Here is a 15,357-nt window from a genome sequence, read left to right on the forward strand (position 1 = left end):
AAAGAGATTTAATTCAAACAAAAGCTGCTGAGGACAAACAAGGGGAAGAGATGCAGTGGGAAACGGGCAAGGAAGAATGAAAGGAGCTAGACAGGCAGTGCTAAATGGACGAATAACACACTGGTAGTGGGATACTTGTGCAGGGCTGAATTACCAGGAGAACCGGGAAAGAGCAGTCTCTGGAGGGGAATGGCAGCAAATAACTGACTGCTGGCAGATCACAAAATCATGGAATCATTGAGTCATTAAGGCTGGGAAAGACCTCCATGGTCATCAAGTCCAGCCTTCAACCAAACACCACCATGCCAAATAAACCACATCAGGAAATGCCACATCAGCTCAGTGTTTGGACACTTTCAGGGATAGCGACTCCACCACTTCCCTGGGCAGCCTATTCCTGATGAAACTGTCCCCAGGCCATCCTGATTCCATCCCATTCCATTTTTCTTCCACTGGGAGAAGATCAAAAGCATTCACTAAACCCACCAGCACCTCCCTCCTCCCACCCTCCTCTCTGGTTTATCTCTCTTTTGCTTCACCCCGGGCTGCGGTTGATTGCACGAGGCAGAAGCCATGGGATGTTTAGTGGCTTTGTGTTCACAGAATGCAGTCAGGAATCTTTTCTGGTGTCTCAAACAGTCCCTGATTAGCCCTGAAGCCTAGAGAAATCCATTGTGTTTGGGTTCAATCCACCTCACCATCTTTCTTCCTTTTATGGTTCACTGGCAGCACATGAATAGTGTGATACTGCCTGGGTATCAGAAAATTGAGTTTGCCCATTATTTTTGCTTATAAACCACAAAAAACCCCAACTGTTCAGAATTTGCTTTTCCCTGCTTTTACCTTATCACTCTATTTCTTTGAAAAGCACAATTCACTTTGCATGCAAGCCCAAGATTTTTGTTGTTGAGAAGTTTCACAGATAAGCAAGGAGAAGTGGGTGAAAAAACACAAATAACTCACAATTTATTCGAGCCTGAGAGGGAAAAAGAGAGAGCAGGGGGATGATGCCAGAGCTCCAGCAGTAATGCAGAGTCAGAGCTCAGTGAAGGATGGCTGTGGGTGACAGCAGTGGCACAGCACTTTTCACACCAACCAGCCCAGGTGATGCTGTCTCCTGCCTCTCCTTTTGGGAAATTTAAACCCTTTTGAAGGTGTGGCCATGCAAATAGGACCCATTCACTGAAAATCTGAAGGGGTTGCAGCGCATCTCAACAAAATGACAGAAGTAGAGTGAGGTCACTCCTGCAGCCTGAGAGGAAAAAAATCTTTTGAAAAACAGAACAAAATCTTTGCACTCATTCTTGGTGAAAAATGTGGATGACTCTAATAAAAATAAAGAATTTATTTACACTGTTATAAGGCATACTTACTAATACATAACAGTATAAGGCATTTATACTGTGAGAAACTACATCCAGACCTCCCTTTCCTCCCAGGCTGTTCCTCTGCTTCCTGAGTAGCTGTTGAGTGAGATATTAGGAAAAAATTCTTCACCAAAGGTGTTGTCAGGCATCGGAATGGACACCCCAGCAGCCATCCCTGGTTTTAAAAATAAAAATTTTGTGGATGTGGCATTTTAGGACATGGTGAATGTGGTGGTGGTGCTGGGTTCTGGCTGGGTTCAGGGAGCCTGGTTTGATCTCTTTGCCCCTTCAAATCCAGCCTAAAACTCTTTCCATGATCTCTAACACCTGCACAAAAACATCTTTCCCTCTTTGGGACAGGTGTGTCTTCCCTCTGTGAGACTTTCAGGAATTTTAAGTCCAGGGCACTCTGAGGCAGCTGCACCTACCAGATCTGTTTTCCTCCTGGACAAATCCATCCAGGCAAGATGGAAATGGCAACCAACAGGCACCAGTGACTCAAACACTGCTCTCTCCCAGCAGGCCAGCATGGAGCTGTCACAGCCTAAGAACGGGAAGGATATTTTGACACCAGCTCAGAGCAACACTGCAGATGCCAGAGGCTTTGTTTGTTGTGTCTGGGTTTGTGGGGGTTATTTTTAAATTCCTTCCTCTCCTTCCCCCTCTGTTAATTTTTCCCCCTGCTATCAGACTTTTATTTCCTATTTTTCTCTTCATGTTTTATGTGTTTTCTTCAGTTTTAATATGAACCATCTCCCTCTGGAATTCTTGCCCCTTTCCACCACATCTTGCCTTTAAATAAAATGCTGAAGTTTTGCACCTCTGTGCCAGAATTTAATTCCAACATCAGGCCTCAAACCCTTGGTTTAAAGATGAAGCTTTTCCCAGAGTTAGGGCCGCAGCTTGTTCACAGCCTGTGTTTCTGGGATAGGGATTGGGGAAAACAGCTCTCTGCAGGATAGAAGATTCAGGCTGACACTCCAGGAGGATTCTCCAAGAGATAATTTAGAGGAATAACTGGGTGCCTCTTTTCTTTTCTCCCCAGCAGTCTTGCCCAAGCCAAGGTTGTGTAAAATGCCCTCAGCACAGCTGCCCATTCTCATCCAGAAGAGAGAAGCTGATTTGAGAAAGAAGAAATAGAAATTGGGGTCCTCATGTCACTTCGGTTGATGTCCCACCTCAGAAAAGACTTAAAGCAACTTAGAAAGGAAAAAATCATGAACCTCTTTCTTCATCCCTTCCTGTATCTGTGATAGGACAACAGGAAAGGAAAATGACTTGCTAACTTGTCACTGAGACTGTGATGGAAATTCTGTAAATGGTCTGGATGGAGAATGGTTGGGAATGTGAATTCTGGAAGCAAAAGAAGTAGCAAAAGTTAGGAGAAGGGTAGCAAGTGTTGGTGACCCCAAGGTTTCAAACTCATTTCAATCCCAGCCTTAAACATGTGGCCATTAGGGAAACCCAGGTCAAGAGATAAAGGAGGTGGAGAGGGGAATCAGGGAAAAGCAAAACCTCGTGGGTTGAGATAAGCACAGTGCAATAACTGAAGGAAATAATACAGGAGGTAAAATAATAATAATAATAATAATAATAATAATAATAATAATAATAATAATATTGGTGGAAGAGAGAGAGAAAGAGAAATAAAACTCGAGCAACCAGTGATGCACTATACACACCTGCTGATCAATGCCCAGCCAATACCAGGACAGTACAGCTTTGAGTCACTCAACTTTCAGTCTGTTCATATTTCCACAACATTTAGGCATTGCTGAAGGCTTAAGAAAACTCATAAAACCACCAATTAAATGTCCATTTTGTTTGGCTGCAAACTCTGAGCACAGTGAAAGTTCTTCATTATGGCGAGAGGAGAGGAGAGGAGAGGAGAGGAGAGGAGAGGAGAGGAGAGGAGAGGAGAGGAGAGGAGAGGAGAGGAGAGGAGAGGAGAGGAGAGGAGAGGAGAGGAGAGGAGAGGAGAGGAGAGGAGAGGAGAGGAGAGGAGAGGAGAGGAGAGGAGAGGAGAGGAGAGGAGAGGAGAGGAGAGGAGAGGAGAGGAGAGGAGAGGAGAGGAGAGGAGAGGAGAGGAGAGGAGAGGAGAGGAGAGGAGAGGAGAGGAGAGGAGAGGAGAGGAGAGGAGAGGAGAGGAGAGGAGAGGAGAGGAGAGGAGAGGAGAGGAGAGGAGAGGAGAGGAGAGGAGAGGAGAGGAGAGGAGAGGAGAGGAGAGGAGAGGAGAGGAGAGGAGAGGAGAGGAGAGGAGAGGAGAGATCTCATCAATCCATATAAATACCTCCAAGATGGGTGTCAAGAGGATGGTGCCATGCTTTCCAGAGGTGACCGACAACAGAACAAGGTGCAGTGGCCATAAACTAAAATGCAACAAGTTCCATCTCAACCTGAGGAAGAACTTCTTTCATGGAGAGTGTGTGACCACTGGAGCAGCTGCCCAGGGAGGATGCAGATTCTCCTTCTCTGGTTCCAAACCCACCTGGACACATTTCTGCTCCAGGTGACCCTGCCCTGGCAGGGGGTTGGACTGGATGACCTCCAGAGGTCCCTTCCAACCCTATTTCTGTGATTCTGTGACACCAGTTATTTTCCTCTTTATCTTGAGGCATTATCTGCTCTTTCCTGAGCACCCAAAGATGCTGGGGTTTATTCTCACGGCCTTGTATTGAAAAAGGTGCCTTTTGCAGAGGGAAAATCAGGACCCAGACGGGTGCTTGGTTACACAGAGTGTCTTTCAGAGTGAAAAAAAGTGGAAACCAGGTCTACAAACCCCAGAGCATTTGAGATGCATTCAAGTTGATTTTAAATTCATTAACTCAAGTATCAGTGTATTAACTGAGCCAGGACGGAATGAAGCATGAGCTGATTTATCCTTCTTGTGGGATTTTGCAGCTCCTGTTCGCTTTGTGCTGCATGGCTGGGTTTGAGTTAGCTCTGATATCTTTGTGCGCCGTGACAGAGCTGCAGTTTTTATCTATTGCTCCACCCAGGGCTTGTCTGCCTCTTTCACCAAATCCCAGTCATTTAAGTTGGAAAAAACATCCAATATTATTGAGTCCAGCCTATGATCACCCCGTTGTCACGCAGACCAGAGCAATGAGTGCTACGTCCAGTCACTCCTTGGACATCTCCAGGGATGGGGACCCCACCACCTCCCTGGGTAGCCTTTTCCAAGTCTTCACAACTCTTTCCATGAAGAAATTCTTCCTGAGTCCAACCTGAACCTCCACCAGTGCAACTGGAGGCTGCTTTCTGTTGTCCTGTCCCTTGTTCCCAGGGAGAAAAGGCCAGCACCCTCCTGGCTTCACCCTCCTCTTTACAGTCCAGGTGATTGTAAAGAGCAATGAGGTCTCCCCTGAGCCTCCTTTTCCCCAGGTTAAGCTCCCCCAGCTACCTCAGCCACTCCTCATGGCACTCACTCTCTAGAACCTTCACCTTCAGTTCTGTTCCCCTTCTCTGGACACTCTCCAGCACTCCAACAATTTTGTTGAAATGAGGGATCCAGAACTGGACACAGAACTCAAGGTGCAGCCTTTGTGTCGGGTCTGGCTGGGATGGAGTTAATTTTCCTCATAGCACATCTGCTCAGCAATATAAACTAGGACAAGAAGGATGAGGAAAGGTTGATGTTCATTATTTACAATGTTTGTCTTCCTGTCCACTACAAGTATGGAAACCCCGTTTCCCAAATTTGTTTTTGAATAAGGATGAAGGATTCTGCCCAACTGACAACACTGAATATGCCTCAGAGGGCACATGAATTCATAACTGGAAAATAATCTGAGATCCAGAAGTGGGTACATCATATAAGTAATTAACTACAAGTGCGTGTTCAAAATATGTAGACAAGCCTGCAATTTTAAAAGATCAGTGTTAAATCAAGGTGAGCCTATCCTGAATTCCCACTTAGGGATACTGAATTGGATCTAACCCTGCCAAAGTCAGTGAGAATATCCCCAGAGAAGTTTGGACTCCATTTATTCAAAATTTGCAGAAGAACTAAACTTAGAGGGAGTCTTTTCCAGGAAGGAAGGAAAGTGTTAAGTCCTTTGCCCAGCCTAAGGTCAGAGATTTCAGGTTTAGCAAGAATTATTGGTTTGTTCTCCTTTGGTCCTTTGAGAATTGTCTCTCTGACTTAGGATACAGAGAATCATTTTTTCAATGCTTTCAGGGATGGTGACTCCACCCCCTCTCTGGGGATACACATATCTATATATCTGTATAATTTATACATATAATCATGTACATAATGTCTGATTTTACAGAAAAAAAAAACATTTCTTTTTATTCCTTTTTGTGGGGGGGGATTAGGTCATTGCATCTCGATGAAATCAAACAACAGGGAAACCATCATCTCCCCGTGGAAGCTTCTCAAACATCTCATTATTTTGTCTGTCATATGAGAAGAAATGTGCATTTTGAGTTTGTGTGCATCTATTTTGCCTCTTTTAAGCCCCATTTTGTCCTCTGATGCAACTCATCACAATTCCAGCTTGGTCAAGTGGAAGTGAGAGGAGGATTTTCCTGTACCCAGCGAAATGTATTCCCACCCCCAAGGTTGTTTTGACTTTATTCCTCCAAGCCCCAGGATACACAGTAGATGTGTAAACATTTACATTTCATAAATCAGTCAGGGAAAGCCACTTTAAGTGCTGTCTTTACACAAAGTGCATCTTCTTATTAAGTCATAACATATTATGCAATTACTCTAATGTGCCTCAGGTGAACTTTAAAATGTATATATCTGTTTTCATCCCATGCTCTTGTTATTTATTACATGTCACAATCGCTGTTCTGTCCCTGCTATGGGTGCCTGATGTACTTTGATATAATTTATAAACAGCTAATAAAACTCAAATGTTTATAGAGGCTGCCTGGGAGGAATCTGAGGTCTAGCAACTCCTCTCAGTCAGCTGGTTGGCAGGAGAAGACAAACAGTGTGCTGTGATGAGTCATTAAGAAGCAATTTTGCATAGATGTGGCTTGATTATATAAGCACAAATAATTCCAGCTGTATTTCCAGCATTTCTGCTCAGGCCAGTGGAGAGAGCAGCAAGAAAGAACAGCTATTTCCATATCATAGGGGCAAAGGGGTCAGTTCTTCACTGCACAGCATCTTTTATCATCTCAGATTCTGATTTTCACTCAAAACTCATCCCTTGAAGACTGAGTGCTCCCTAAAACATCCCTTAAACTGTTGGCAGAAGACATTTTGGTCTGCTCCAGAAGGAAAACCATAAAATAGAAATGGAGTGCTTTGTGCTGTGTGAGCTGTTCACAGCTCATGTCCAGTGATGAGAGGGATAATAGGAAAAATGACGTTGAATATTAGGAAAAATTTCTGCACTGGAAGAGTGGTCAAGCATTGGAACAGGCTGCCCAGGGAAGTCTGGGATCACCATCTTCGGAATTGTTCAAAAAATGAGTAGAAATGACACTTCCCAATGTGGTTTGGTGGTCATCTATGATCTCAAAGGTCTTTTCCAACTTTAATTAATGACTTTGTGATCCTGGGTTTGTTACTGGTCTGGCACTGGCAGCTGCTCAGTCCCACCAGGCTGGAGCTGAATTCCGAGTGACCAAATTTCCCACCGTGGCACATCAATGCTGTGGGTGAAGATCAGACACCAACACCCTTGAAACACATTTCTCAGGGCCTGAGGTGATTTTATCATCTTGTTTAGGCTTATCTGGATGATCTGTGAGCTGTGTCACAGTGATCTTTAATCACAGTCTGCCTAAAACAGAAGCAGGAGTAGATGGAGGCAGGCATTTGCCAGGATGGTTGCTGAAGTGCCTTGGTCCCCTGGACACTGGCTGTGGATTGGGGAGAGGAATTTTTTCTTCTCCCTGAGATGCTCTGATTTCTTAATCAAGTAGCACAAGTCCAAAGGCTGACTTGACTCTTTTCCCCCTCAAGACAGAAGTCTGAAGCACGCAAACATTTAACTATAGAGGGATTCCATCCAAGAAGAATTTCTTCCATCCTCTTGAGTATTACACTTGCCACCAGTTTTGTTCTTCTCTCCCTCTGGCTTTTAGTCACCCAGAGAAGAAGACATTCAGCCTTCACTGCTCAGAGATGAAGAGTTTGGCCGAGGGGTTCTGTAAAAAACCCTGTCAGTCCTCCTGGAGAAGTTATTGTTGGGAATTAGCTGATCCTGGGATAAACAAACAGCCTGGATACTTCAGAATGGTGGAAGAGCAATATGACCATGCCTGTTTCTGTCTCTCTGGGGGAAAAATGAACATTTCTCCTCCATGTGCACACTGGAGCAGATGCCTGATCCATTGAAGCCACTGCAGAAGCCTCAGTGGAGTCACTCCATCACCTCCTGGATGGAGTGGTTTGGGAACTGAGAGTGGGTCAAGCTCTGTCAGCTCCTTCAACGCCCAGGCTGATTTCAGGCAGTACCCACACACTTCCATGTGTGTATCCATGAAAGCAAAGGGAAAACAGAAAATGTGTTTTGATTACTGAATAACTCAGTGGGACATGCCTTCAAATATGGAATCAAATTATTTTGTTCTGAATTCAGGTTTCAAGCTGAGAGAAAAAAACCTCCTTTTTCATTCTAATCTGGCTTTTAAGTGTATTGAAATGGAAGTTTAAAGTGTGAACTTTTCCTTCCCTCTCTTTCACACTGTGAAGGAAACTGCTTCTGACACACCCCGTGGCTGCTGCTGATCACTGATGAATGGTATTCAGGCTATCCATTAATTTCAATTCCTTCAGGTTGTACCCTATATCAGAGGGGCCAAGTGACACTGAACACATATTAAAGTGACTTGTGATACCAGCATTCAATTAATTATAAACTGATTTTAAAAGGTATTGGGCCTTTCTGATGCCATTGTCAACAGAAGCTGTCACTCAGTGCCAAGCACCAGAGAAAGGCCAGAAGGGCAGGGAAGACACCAGGAATTGGTCACATTTTCTCCTGACACCTGACTCCTATCTCCTTTACTTAGGGAACAGGATTAAACCTGGAAAGGCTCAGGCATGTTACTGACCTCTTCCAGCCTAAGGAAAGAAAGAGAAATATAGATAATTTGTCCTTTTTTTGGTTCTCCCTTTGGGAACCCTTTTTGAACCCTTTTTTGGGTTCAAAAAAGACACTGAGTAAACCAAGAAGGTTGGGAAAGCTGGAAATACAAGGATTTCCAAGGGGAAGCTGGGAGTAGAAGATGTGCCCATACTCAAGGTGAAGGAAAATCCTATTATTGTATGAAATTCCCTAAGGAAAGGATTCCTTAAGAGAAGATGGATCCCAATTCTTGGAGATACTAAAATTTTGACTGGAAATTGGGTGACCTGAACTGCATGGCCCTGTTTGGAACAGGTTTTTGGACTGGTTATTCCAAAAGAGGATATCCAACCTAAATTATTCTGATATATATGTAAAGGGTTCCATCTGAGCTGGGTCACCGAAATCTTCCTCCAGAGCTGGTGGATGTGGAATGTTGGGTATAAAATCCAGTAGCTTCACTGAATATTCCTCCATTTTTTAGAAATTTAAATATTTACCTCAAACAAAAGAAGAAAGGCTCCAGAGTAGACACCAAATGTTAAAAAAAAATCAATAAATCTCTTTTTTTTTCTGTTTCTCCAGTCTCCATATTTTCTCTCTACTATCCTTCATTTCCCTAGGAATTGCTCAGCACCCTCTGTCTCCTTTTCCTGTCTGACACACCTTTAAACTTCAAAACCTTTAAACAGCAGCATTTAAAGTCTCCCTGTCCTGGTGTTAACACGTGTTTTGGGTTTGGGTGTCCCAGGACATGCACTCCTGAAGATTACAAATTACTTTGTGCTGTTCCTGCTGTCACCTGGAATGATTTCACCCCAGCCATAGCTGGAACAGTTCATGTAAAAACATTTCTTATCCATTTACCACTGTCACGCTGCTCTTGACATGACTCTTTCTTCATCCTTATGGATGGAGAAAATGTGTTCTCTCCGAGGGGAAAGAAGGGAATAAAAACTCTGTTCTGGAACTCCATCCAGAATGCACATGTGAGGAGGAAAAAATGCCTTAAATATGTTTTTATCTGTCTGACCTTAGCCAGACTTGGTGTCTTCTCCCAACCAATCATTTCAATCCATGAAGATGTAACAGAGGAATATTGACTTCATTTTCTCTGCTGTTGAATATGTTGATATTTTTATTTAGCCTTACAAGATAAGAAAGTGGCTTTAATTAAATTCTTCCTGTGGAGAAACTGAGGCACGGGAGAAGACTGGGATTCATCTGCATAATTTGAGGTGTCTGTAACTTATCTGTCTTAATTTAATTATCTTAATTCTCATTACAATTAAAGACAATCCAATCAACAACTGGATAGAGTTTGGAGTGTGAATAACCTGACAAAAAGTACCTCTGGTTTAGAACGAGATAAAACACAAAATAGGTTGGGCTGGAAAAAACCTTCAAAATCATCCAGTTCTCTACAGCCTGAGTGTGATTCTGCTGCCTTGGCACTCAATTTATTGAAACTTTAGTCAACCAATCTATGCATTTACATATTGCTGGTCAACAGGACAGAGAGCCAAGAGGAGCCCCATTCCTTCCTACAGCCCTTTGACGCTTTGGGACACCTAAAATCAGTCCAGGAACCAAAGACCAGGCCAGCGGGGTGACTCCACACATCACTTCTGCAGCTGGGGTGAGGGACCTGGGAGATCACCCAAATCATGGAATTACAGAATTGCTAAAGTTGGCAAAGTCCTCTAAGTTCATCCAGTCCAACTGTCAACACCATTAAACCCTGTTCTCATCCACACCCCCTTTGAACACTTCCAGGGATGGGGACTCCACCGCTTCTCTGGGAAGCCTGTTCCAATACTTGACAATATAAATTAAAATTCCCAGATTTTAGTGCTCGGAATAATTTTCCCAAGGTTAACTCTAGTGCCTAAAGATACTGAAATCACATCATCCAGCACTGGGGGTAACGTGCTGTTCACTGTCCCCTGGGATGCTTGATGGGGCTCCGGAAAGCGAGGAAAACAGCTGGAAAAGAAATTGATCAGCCCTTGATCACTCATTACAGTAATGGCTTGAGGAAGACCTTAAAAAGGAGAAAATGAAGCTCAGGGGAGACCTCATTGCTCTCTACAGCCTCTGAAAGGAGGCTGAGTGAGATGAGGGTTGATTTCTTGTCCCAGGAGAGAATAGCACAAGGGGAAAGGTCCTCAAGCTGTAACAGAGCAGGTCCAGGTTGGATATTATGAAAAATTTATTCACTGAAAGGATGGTTAAGCACTGGAATGGACTGCTCAGGGGAGATATCATCCCTCAAGTGTTCAAAAATGAGTAGGCATTGCACTTGGTTTGGTGAATGTGGTGGTATTCAGTCAAAAATTGGACCCGATGATCTTGAAGGTCTTTTCCAACCTGAAGGATTCCATGAAAACAGAACAGCTCCAAAGCCTCCAGCTGCCTGGCAGGCTGTGGCTCTGTGTGAGGCTGTCTGGGCTGCGAGCACAAGGCGTTGGATGTCTGTTTATTTGTATTATTTATTAAGCAAATTATTTCTGTGCCCAGCATCTGGAAACACGCCATAAATAAAACACAGAAGAGTCTTAAATTCTGCTGCTATTCACAGGCAAATGTCCCTCAGCCCTCCCTGCTCTGTCACAAAAAGCCTCTGTTAATAACATCCCGAGCTTGCTGTCAGTGCCAAAAGACCTTGCAGAGCAAATCCAGCCTATGCCATCTTCTGGAGGAGAACTGGCAGGAGTCATCAACAGCAAAAGGGCAGCTCTGCACCTCCAGGAGAAACTGCCTAATGAGAAGAATGGAGTACAGGAAGAGCAGATCCTTTAATATTCGGGGGTTGCCACATGACCTCTAATGACAATTCCATCTCCAGCTCTATTCCAAATGGCTTTGAGCAAGGCTCCAAGAGGGAATTTTTTAGATAGGGAGGTTTTACAAAGGACCAAAAATCTGTCATGACCAGCAGCACAAAATAAAAATCCACACACTGGGTCAGGCTGGGTTCCAGGTTCAGCCTAAAGTCCAAACACTTCCACTCTACACCAGCATTGAAGAAGCAACAAGTGAGAGATGCATCTCTGGAATTAAGGTGCCAAGGAGACCATCTACCAAAGTGAAAACCAGGGATTTTATTTAGCAATAAATATGGGGTAGAGAGATTGAAACTTACAGGAAACAGGAGAGTGAGAAGGGGGAAAAACAAGGTGGGCTGGGGTGAGTAAGCGATCAAACAGGACAGTCCAGGATGCGTGTCTCCAGCAGTGTCCAATCGGTCCTTTGTCACCCTGCAGGGTTCTCTGCATTGGGGTCCCAGAGGTTCTAGTGGAGCAGAGGACCCCGGGTCATTCTTCTGCAGTTAACACATTCTTACATCCTAGGGGTATCCAGGGAGGCACTTTCCCAGTTGCCCTGTGAAAGGAGAATAGCTTGGCCTTCATTTACCTGCAATGAGGAGCCCAAGGAGCATTTCTCAGCTCCTGAAACCCCCTCCCTGCGGGCAGGTTGGGGATGCACCCCCACAATGCAGCCTAGGGTTAAAGTCTGTCTCTGTGGGATTATACAAAGCAGCGCTGTCATCCTTCCTCAGCCAGCTCTCCCTGACCAGGCCGCCTTGCTGTTGGCGAGAGGTGAAGAGCTGGGGCCAGCGGCAGGGCCTACCTTTGGCAAGTGGTTGCCTTGGCCACCATCCACCCATCCGTGCATCCTGTATTTCATCTCCCTGGTGCCGTTCCCTCAGGGACCTGCTGCTGCCCCTGGGAGCTGGGTGTCCCCAGGGAGAGCCGGCATCTTTGGCCATCGTCCTGTAGCTGGCCTCGGGCTCACTCCTCTGGCTGCCCCCTGAGGCAGCTGAAGGAGAACAGGCGGCGCAGAGCCCGCCGGGCCCTCTTGGCCATGGAGCGCCACGGCCGTGGGGCCGGGGGCTGCGGGACGGCTGCACGGCCAGCGGGGCAAGCAGGAACACTGTGTGCCAGGGGCTGGACAGGCACCGGGCAAGCTCCTGCCAGTCGCTCATCCCTGGAGGACTTTTCCTGCAGAGGGGAGGCCTCGGCACGGCCAGCCTCCATGCCTGCTGCCTCGGCCTCATCCATGACATCGGCAGGCGAGGCACAACCCACAAACCCCTTGGCCTCTTGAGGCAGTGCCTTGGGGAGAGGCTCACTGTGCCCCTGGTCACTGAGGTCGCTGTCCGGAGAAGTAGGCGATGGCTCGATCTCTTCGTCTTGCGGCGGGATGGACAACCGGCTCTCTACCTCTGTGTCCCGCTGTCCTGCCGCTTCTTTGTGCTCCCACTTGTCCAGGAGCTCGTTCAGACGAATTTCCAGGGACAGTGAATCCTCAGAGTCAGACCCCAAGTCTGTCGACAGCTCAGGAGACACAAGCTCTGAGTAGCTCTGTGTCTCTGCTGTGGCATCTTCGATGGTGCTCCAAGGGCTGAGTGGCACCGAGGGGTCTGCAGATGGTTCCAGGCTGGCACTTGATGCATCCCTGAGGTCACAGCTGGACGTCATGGGGCTTTCTTCACTGCTCATGGAAGAGACGATGTCTCCAAAGAGCTCTGCATACACCTCCTCTTCCACCAGCTTCTCCAGCTCCTCTCTCTTTTTCCGCATAATTTGTAGCCTCATGCACAGCTGCTTCTGAAGTGCAGCGTGCTTGGCTGTCCAACAAGCTGCTCTCTCCTCAGCGGGGACTCCAGACAAAGGAGAAGCTGAGAAGTTTGAGCTTTCCTCAGACTCTGATGTGAGGAGGAGCTTGCTGTGGCCCTCTTCCAAGGGATCTCCAGCCAGGGCACAAACTTCTTCCTCTTCCTCGGCCTCTTTCAGAATGGAAAGAAACACATTCTGCAGGTCGCTGTCCCACTCTCCTGCAGCCTGTGCTTCTGCCACCTCTTCCTCCTCCCACTTTTCCTCCAGCTCCTTTACAGGAGTGTCCCAGGGTGTCGAGTTTCCAGAGGCGGGGCTCTGCTCTGCCAACTGGGCAGGGCACAGGAGCTGAGAGCAGTCAGCTGCCTTTTCAGTGCAGCCGTTGGTTGAGCTGCAAGCCCTGGGCAGCTCCTGGGGCTCTGCATCCATCTGTGGGGTGACATTTGACTTCTGCCAGGTGCAGGTGGATACCATGGACCTGTCTTCTAACAGGTATGGGCCCAGGCCTCCATAAGGGTCTTTGAAGGTGCTGCCTCCGTGCCCTGCCTGCACCTCAATCAGCTCCTCCATCTCAGAGTGTTCCAGGTGCTCCCAACCTGGCTGGGCCCCAGTGCAGAGCGGCACACTGCGTGTAGGTGTCACGGGTTGCAGGTGATGGCTCTGCCTTGCCTCTGACCCCTGCCAGAGCCTTTCCATTCTGCTCTCCAGGGAAGGTGTTCCCAGGGCTCTGCTTGCAGCCAGAGTGCCGCATGGAGGAGGTGGCACACGCTCTGGCTGGTCCCTGGCCTTGGGGCCTACGGCACGTGCTGTGCCTCTGGGAGAAGACCCAGAAGTGGCTGCTGCTGGTGCTGCTGGCAGAGGGGGCAGCTTGACACTGCCCGAGGCTGCTCCCACAGCACGTGCTGTGCCTCTGGGAGAGCATCCAGAGGCTGCTCCTGTGGCTGGCAGAGGGGGCAGCTTAACACAGTCAGTGGATGCTCTTGACCATTGACCACTGAGCTGCTGTGGAGGGGCCAGTGTCACCTGAGGGCCATGGAGAGGCGGCAAGTCCGACACGGACAATCTCTGTGGCCCTGTGACACGGCTGCGGGGCATTGAGTGCCTGTCCTCCTGGCTGCCCCCGCGTGTGCAGGACATGGTGGGGCTTCGTGGCTGGATGGGGAACAGAGTGGGCCTGTCCCCATGGATGGGTGTGATGGTTCTCCTGGTGACCTGAGGTGCTGCCTGCGGCTGTCTGGGGGTCACCTGTGGGAAGCAGGAGGAGGCACGGGATGGAGGTGGCTGTGTGAGCACAGTGTCCCCCACGTGCCTGCAAGCCCAGGCCTGGCCCCAAGGCAGGTGCTGGCCACAGCAGCCAGGCTGGGCCGGGTTCTCTGCTGGGCTCGCTGCCTCTGGGCCATTGCTGTGCCTAGGCCATGCCAGTGCTGGACCCTCTGCTGAGCATGGCCTGGTGCCAGGCCTGGCTGTCTCTGCCCCAGGGCTTCCCTCAGGTCCCACTGCCGGCTGTCCATCCTTCCCCGGCCCTCACCTGTTGCCAGTGCCGGTATAGCAGTGACTGCCCCACATGGGGCAGGCCATGAGCATTCGCCTCCTGCTTTTTTGACATTGTGGCAGTGCTCTGATGAACACTGGCCACAATCTCCCAGGTGAGCTGCTGCCTCCTGAGAAGCTGCTGCCTCCAGAGAAGCTGCTGCCTCCTCAGAGAGCTGCTCTTCTGGGAGTGGCCACTGCAGGGTATTTATAGCCCCAAGGCTCATGACATGCTCCCACATCACAATGGCCTCTGGGCACAATGTCACTGTTGGTCACAAAGGCCTGCTGGGCATGGCTGCCTTTTCTCCCAGAGGCCTGGTGGTTTCCATGCTGATGCCGTGGGCACAAAGGACTTTTTAAAGCCTTTGCCCCTCAACTTTTCCTAGACTTGTTCCTCTTTGAATGTCCTCCATCTCTCTATCGTCCCACCTTGTGTTCCTCCCCTAAACATGCCCAAGTAATCCCTGTGCCATGCCAAAGTGCTTTGCCCCCTCACATCACCATGTGTCCCAGCCTTTGGCCTCGAACCCAGGTAGAGAGATCATGAGAAAGGAGAAAGCTCCATTTGAACTTAATCTAGTCACTACTGTGAAAGACTATCAACAGTGTAGTTTTAAATAAGAATTATTACAAAAGAAACCAAGGAAAATTTCCATCTTTACTTACTGCAGGGGTGGGGAGGCAGGTTGGGTGGAGAAAATTTTGATCTGGAATGTGCCAATGGCATCCTGGTAATCTGTGTCAGCCATAGTGTGTTCAGAAGGACCAGGGCATCTATTGTCCTTCTGTGCTGAGCACTGG

The sequence above is a fragment of the Haemorhous mexicanus genome, chromosome 1, assembly GCF_027477595.1.
Source record: "Haemorhous mexicanus isolate bHaeMex1 chromosome 1, bHaeMex1.pri, whole genome shotgun sequence".
Classification (NCBI taxonomy): Eukaryota; Metazoa; Chordata; class Aves; order Passeriformes; family Fringillidae; genus Haemorhous; species Haemorhous mexicanus.